A 7845-nucleotide genomic window follows, 5' to 3' on the forward strand; every position below is an offset into this window, starting at 1 on the left:
ATTAATTAGGATTGGATTCTTATATAACAAAAATTATTATAGTACTACTTTGAAGAGCCGAATTGTAGTTGTGCTATTTTAGTATACTGACGAAGTGAACTAGTTCAACCCCTCATTCATTATTCTACGTTCACCTCAAATTGAACATTAAACATCTACAATAACATCATTTTTTATTTTTTTTTAATTTTTGACAGAATCTAAAAACAGTTTATATACTCATTTTAAGTGTTCGGTTAGAATAGTTCTTGAAAGTTTATAGGAAAAGAATGTTTCAAAATCATGACTCCATGATTTTTAGGTTGAGGGGTTATAAGTAAACTAAAACATAAATTAAAACATCATTATCAGTTAATATCGAATTATTATTTTTTTTTTTTTTTTTTTTTTTTTTTTTTTTTTTTTTTTTTTTTTTTTTGTATATTGATAACTACACATAAAGACAAAACACAGTGCATGAATACAATTTGAAAAATCACATGTAGAAAACAATATATGATCCAGATTCGTGGTAACACCCTCTGTGCTTTGATTCTAATAAATATTATTAATATCTCACATGTAAAACATCACTGACTTAAACTTTTCGGGTGAAAATAAGAATTAGAGGTCGGGTCGAGTTATTGCGGACCAAATGGCGAGACAATAATGGGGCGACTGTTCCCATTCTAATCTTATGTAAACATATCCCACAATGCAATTTGTAAAATCTTGAAAACAACATGTTCACGTTCGTATGTTTATCGCTTGTAATTGTTAGTTTAGGGTATGAAATGAACCCTGAATCATGTATTATGGAAACAGATATTAGTTTCCACCCTATAAGGTTGGTGTGTCCCTTTGTTGGGAAAGGATTGTACTCGTATGACGGTCCGCTAGACCTGCAGGAAATTCGCCTCACAAGAATGACAGTGAAGACATTTGTTTATTTGTCGGAACAGTATACAGTGAACAAGTTTATTGTGGATCAGGGGGATCTCACCATGTGTAAAAACATAAAAGCTGATGAAAGGACTATCATTATAGTTGGGACAAAAGAATGTGTAAGTGTATTTTCCCCCCTTTTTGCACATAGTCATAGATATATTAGCTCTGTAGAAGTTTGAAGTAAAGTTATTTAAAACAATCAATAGACAGATCAAAACTTCTTGTAGTATACTTATATGAATCTTGGTTTAATTTTATTGACTAAACAGAACTTTTTTTTTTTTAAATGGCATGGGAGCTATTATAACAAACAGTTGTATTATTTAGTGAAACTTTAAAGAAAAGACAATTAAATAAGATCAGGATAAAATCAGATAAAACTATAAAATATGTGTTCATGGGAATATTTAACATTTGTTATCTTTTATATTCTCCTTATCTCCAATTTAGTAAATAAAAACATTAATATTCATCTTCTTCATTTTCTGTTGTAAATAGGATGAGAGTTTATTGTGGCAATACATACTAAACATTTCTCTATTGAAGCACAGTCTCTTTTTCCATGTTTTCATTTTCAGCCTTCTCAACATAATGGTCTGAGGTCAACAGTGGGGGAGAGAAAGACTGAGGTTGAGCAGACGAGGATGCCTGGGCATAGTCATGCTCATTCACCCTCGGTGAAACCCAATCCACCAAACCATCCAACAACTCACCATCAGCAGAGTTCGGTTCCTGTAGTTGATCAAGCTGATCATCAACAGAACTCCCCTGTTGGAACTCCTGATCTTCAGGTTGGTACCCCCATGTTTGGCTTTGAACAACTTTTCCCAAGACTTGCTTTCTGAATGGAATAAAAAATATATGTTTACTTTAAAATACATAAAAAGTATAAATGTATGTGTTGAATTGTTGTATTTGTCTGTAATATTTCTTTGCTGAGAGTTAATTATTTATTTTATTTAATAAATAAGATTTTTTTATCAAATTTGAATTAAGATGTACATTCTAGGATAATAAAATCTAATGTATAGTTTAAAGTTGTTTTCTTGGTTGAAGATGTGAATTAAACATAATAAATTTTTTTTTTTTTTTTTTTTTTTTTTTTTTAGAATGATGATATACCTGTATGGATTTATGCCTGTGTGACTGCTGTATGTGGTATGTACCATTAAACTTACTTAAATTATGGTTCAAATCAATACAAACAATGAAATGGATTTGTGTGAAATTACATGAATGATACTAGATTACAAAAGTGTAAAAAATTGAAATGAATATATAAAAAGATGTGGTATGATATAACTCTTCATCCAAGTCACAATGTATAAATAGTTAGCAATTAAAGGACAGGGTGTGATCTTTAACAGTAAGTTAGATGGAACTCTAAATTGACTATTTCAAATTCAAAACAATTAAAAAAAAGATGTGGTATGATATAACTCTTCATCCAAGTCACAATGTATAAATAGTTAGCAATTAAAGGACAGGGTATGATCTTTAACCCTTTCCTCCATAATGACGCTTTTTGACGCCACCCCCTTTCCTCCATAATGACGCCTTTTGACGCCTGTGTAGTACCTCAGTTGAAACGCTTTGACTACGAAATGTCTGCATCACACTTAAAAAAATTTGTATCCAATATGACAAAGACATTCATAAGAATATCTGACTTGAATTTCATTGATGAAATATTTGTTTTTTACAATGCATTAATACTTTAAACCTGATAATTTTTTTTTTTTATGAAAAAATCCTATGCGAATCAAGTATGTGAGAAAAAAAAATCCATGGAGGAAAGGGTTAACAGTAAGTTAGATGGAACTCTAAATTGACTATTTCAAATTCAAAACAATTAAACTAATCATTTTGTTCACACAGCATTTCACATTTTAATTAATTTAGACTGGAAAAATAATGACATGCAGTTTTTTATTCTTTAAGATAAAATGTTATTTATTTCAGTTGCTGTAATTTTGGTGGTCATGATTATTTATTGTTTAAAGACAAGGAAATGTTCAAGAATTTATCGAGAAACAGAAAGCCACATCCCCGAAGAGATTCATTTTGATGTTTTCACAAACCAACATGACCATCAACTTTAATTTGCATTCATGTATAGGAAATAGAGGAACAATCAAAATTTTTAACTATTTTCAGAATATGCAGGATATGCAGCTGTATTGATTTTGGCAACCATTCAACTTTTGAACAGAATTTTAATCAATATTAGGAGAATTTTAAATTTTTTACAACCAGTTGTCATACCACTATTACATAATCAGAATGAAAATAGACCACAACCAGAAAATAGACCACAACAGGGAAATAGACCTCAACCTGAAAATAGACAACTTCCCATACTTCCACCAGTGCAACAGCAGCTTAGGAGGGGTACAAGACAGAGAAACGCACCAAATAGATATGGCTTTTAGATACAATGTTTGTGTAAAAATGATATTTTCAAAATTCAGTTAGAAATAATTAATAAGGTCAAAGTAAAAATGATGAGTTCCTTTTGTTCGGGACATTCAATAATTGATTAATTTTTTTAGCAGTCAATCTTAACAAAATAGTATCTTTTAAAAATTTACTTAATTTAAAGAAAATGAGTTAAGCATTATTTCATTATAGTTAATATATTTACCTTCTGTGCAGGGTTCTTCTTATGGCATTAGCCACATGTTCACCAGTGTGATACTTGTCCCACTGAACTTGGCTAATGGCTTGCAAGTCTTTAAGAAGCCTGAACTCCATTTTCCATAAATGGCTTTCTATTTTGTCTATGGTCTCATGAACCATTATATGGTATACTGTTGTAACACATCTCCCATATAAGTGGAAAACATCCGCAAATTCAATACTTTGTAAAAAGTTATTAAAAGCTTTTTTTTCATCAGGATTGTTCTTGCATTGAATGCATGGACCTATGTGAAGTCCATTATCTATTACAGGCCCCTGATAGGTATCCTGAAGTGTATGTGCCTTTGCCAGGATATTTTTTTGATTTTTTTGTGACGTAGAAATGAACTTGACGTAATTGTAAGATGACGTATTTTCCAAGGTTGACCAATTTATATGAACTTTTAAGTATTAAATTGGATTGTATAAGACAAGGTAAAGCTTTTCATTGGTTCTTTAGTATGGGGTAGGGTGTTAAAAGGGGAGTCAAATATTTGTGCCTATATGTGATATAACCATTAAGAGTGTTAAAATTTGGTAATTGTATACATTCATGACATTTGGTATAGGGTTCTAAAATAGGTGTCAATTTAATGTTAGACTTTTATAAGTTCAGTGAATGATTAAAAAAAAAAAAAAAAAACCTTGACAAAAACCAAAAAAAAAAAAAAAAAAAAATAAATAGAAACACATTCTATTTACATGAATAAAGTTGATGTCTTATTTTTAAATACCTAAAAATATGAATTATCTGTTAAGAGATGATATTAAAATATTTGAATAATAAGGATTCATTGAAATTCTGATAGCTAAAAGTCCAAAGATTGGATGTGTTGATGTTGTTAGATTAATTAAGAATGTTATGTTCATTTGCAAACCAACTATGTATAGATTTTTATGATTTACTTTTCTTACATTAAAGATAGATGTATGATGTCTTACCATTTATATTTCTCACCATATAGATTTAAGATGATCTGTGAAATTATCACTTTTATGCATTATAGCTTTTTGTTTAAAAAAAGTCTTAATATGCAAAATACTTTTATGTATGACTCTGTTTGTGATTTTTTTCAATTTTATAATGTTATATACATACATACATGTACTTTTATGATGGTGCTAGTTCATTTAAGAAATAGATGAAATGGTTAAATATGTCATATCAGTTTCTCTACCTCAAAAATTTAATGTATAGTGAAAGGTTGTTAAAGTCATCCGTCCATTTCGAGTATTATAATACCAGATAAACACATTTTTGATTGAAAACTTTTTTTTCTTTCATTTACATAATTTAGCTTTAACTAAAAGATTATTTTTCATAAAACTTATTAACACATTTTTCTGTGAAAGTAATAAAGTGCAATGATGAAATATTGTAAGCAATCCAATGTAAAATATAATTTAGTAGTTGTAGACTTATTGTTTCATTTGGTGTTCAACTCAAGTAATTTTCAATCAGTCAACTTTGGTTTATTCGTTTCATGTCAAACTAAATTTCAATTCATGTGATAATTTTTATTTATACTGTAAAGATATATATTTAACTGCATTCCAATAAATGTGTTCAATTTGTGCCAATTTTTATACTGTTAAGATATATGATCTGTAATGTTTTACACTGTTGTTTTTTATGGTTTTACCAATTGATGTCAGTTTATTTTATTTTTTTTCCATTGTAGAATGTAATTATGTAGTTGTAGACTAGTTGTTTCATTTGGTGTTCAGCTCAAGTAACTTTCATTTAATTCAGTTAACTTTGGTTTTTACACACCATGCTAAACCACATTCCAATAAATATGATAAATTTTTACGAATTTTTTATACTATAAAGATATATATGTAACTGCATTCCAATAAATGTGTTCAATTTGTGCCAATTTTATACTGTTGAGATATATGATCTGTAATGTTTTACACTGTTGTTTTTATGGTTTTACCAAATGATATTAAATATTAAAAATATAAAAAAGAAAGTTTGTTTTTAATGTCTGTATTGAGCCTCCTGTTAATTGAATGTAAAACTGGTCAATTGTTGGTTTAGGTTTCTCACTTCAAAATGGAGAGTCAAATTTAATTGCAAGATATTTTATTACATGTTTACAAGTTTACATTAATTGGTAACCAGAGTAGTTGCTTTGTTAAAACTGGTCATTTGTTGGTTTAGGTTTCTCACTTCAAAATGGAGACTCAAATTTAATTGCAAGATATTTTATTACATAATTACAAGTTTACATTAATTGGTAACCAGAGTAGTTGCTTTGTTACCCTTCATCATTAATTTTACACATTAGAAAATTGTCCTCCCACTTTCTCCTTATCACCTGTTAAGGTCATATTCTTTTACAAATAAGAAAGTCATTGTTGTTGTTGTCGCTATTTCTATGTTACACAATTTTCATATTGAAAATTCTAATCTGTTCCACTGCTAACTAATGGTTAGTCAATTAAACTGGCTTCTTTAATAGAATTATCAATAAACGAATCCAGTCTTTTAAGGTAGTTCCATTGATTGATGTTGAAATAGATTCCCAGAATTGATGGGTGTTTATTTATGAACTTTCTTAAGTCAATTCTGATTTCACCCTGATAAGAACAAATAGTTGCATAATATTGGTTTGGTAATGGATACTGTTTGAAGTAACTACATAGAGAAGAATTCAATTCAACAGTATCAAATTCGTTGGTTATAACCCTTACACAATCTGAACTGTTAACCGTCCTATTGGCTTTGCTTAGATTGCTTGTTACTGTTAAGGTTGCAGTCACGACAGAAAACAGAACAATTACACCAGTTAATTTGAGAATATCAAAATGAACTTTGTAGTTTTTATACACTGAACTTAAATTGGAAATAACACTAGGTGCTCTGTCTGTGTTTCGGGTTGAATGACATTCACGAAGGGTGTTCATTTCCTCAAGTGAGCTATTTAGGGAAGACATTTTAGTAGTTGGTTGTTCAATATCCTCTGATTAAATGAATTCATAAAGAATTATCAATAAGAATTTACTACACGAAAACATCTGGCTTTTCTGATTATGTCACAGGTGATATTGCTAAAAATTTGGCAATACATTATTGCTGTTTTCCTAATTAAATTAATAAGGTCAGATTTATTATAAAGGTGTCATACATTACTATATCAAACCATCTGACGTTCTTACAACATTACTGATGACGTCACATGTGCTATTGCTAAAAAAGATGGCGTGCATTATTGCTTTTATTGCCATTATTGCTATATTGCTGTTTTCTAATGCCTAATATATAACTACTCATATAAGAGTCTATCCTAAATTGAGGTAAATTATATGGCCTTTTTAATACCGTTTCGATCATTAACATCACTGAAGAGACATTTATTGTGGAAATCCGGATCTTGTGTTCAACAAAATTTTGACACCTCATGTTTGTGGTATAACATCTTTACCGCAAGTTTATTGTTTTCTTGTTAGTGTTAAATAAATTTTAAGAAACAATTTATTACATCTCGTGATCAATTTATTTGGCAATCGCCAATGGCAGTCAGCAGGGTTCAAGAACATCAGTTGTTCGACCTGTTAGTCAAATGCGTTTTGTTAAAATATACTTTTTCACTTGTTTGGTCTTTTGGAAAATGTTGTTTGTGCTGTATTTAAACCATTCTACACCAAAATTTATTTTACATGCACACGTGAAAAAATTGCGGGTTTTATCCAACGCAATCATAGGTTTCAAACGTAGTTTTCAATTTAGACTTGTTTATATTTTTTCGTTTGGGCTTGTATCATATTTTCCCTCCGGTTCATATGGTCCGTTCATCCTATTTTGACTCTTTAAATCCAATAGACTATCCAAAATTTTGGTAAACTATGTGGCCTTCCAAATAACGTTTCTATCTCTAACATCACTGAAGAGACGTGTGGTTTTTATGTAGTTTTCAATTTAGACTTGTTAACAATAATATATACAAGTACACACCCGTGATATGGCGGGTCCGAGACTGAATTAAAGTATATAACTATGCCTAAGCCTTATTTTAGTAATTGGTATTGTCATCTGATAAAGTCATGTCGATTATAAGATAAACAGTTTTCTCTGCTTTCAAATCTTTCTGTTTGAACCCGTCGACCTGGAACTTATCAATTATTGGAAATATTAATTATTTGGAAAACAAAAGGTCCAGGCTATCCAGGAATGGGGTATTGTTTAATCAACAGCATTGTCCTATATCAGTTATCTTAGAAAGTCTTGCTGAT

At 29.7% G+C, this 7845-nt stretch overlaps 1 long non-coding RNA gene across 1 annotated transcript; it reads left to right on the forward strand.

Moving 5' to 3' along the window:
• Window positions 1-666: 666 nt before the first annotated feature.
• On the forward strand, window positions 667-5518 carry LOC143076246 (uncharacterized). The gene is made up of 4 exons (XR_012978577.1): window positions 667-1043; window positions 1506-1718; window positions 2037-2085; window positions 2890-5518. It is a non-coding gene; the product is annotated as an uncharacterized LOC143076246 (long non-coding RNA).
• The last annotated feature ends 2327 nt before the right edge of the window (window positions 5519-7845 follow it).

This window comes from Mytilus galloprovincialis, chromosome 5 (assembly GCF_965363235.1).
Source record: "Mytilus galloprovincialis chromosome 5, xbMytGall1.hap1.1, whole genome shotgun sequence".
Lineage (NCBI taxonomy): Eukaryota > Metazoa > Mollusca > Bivalvia > Mytilida > Mytilidae > Mytilus > Mytilus galloprovincialis.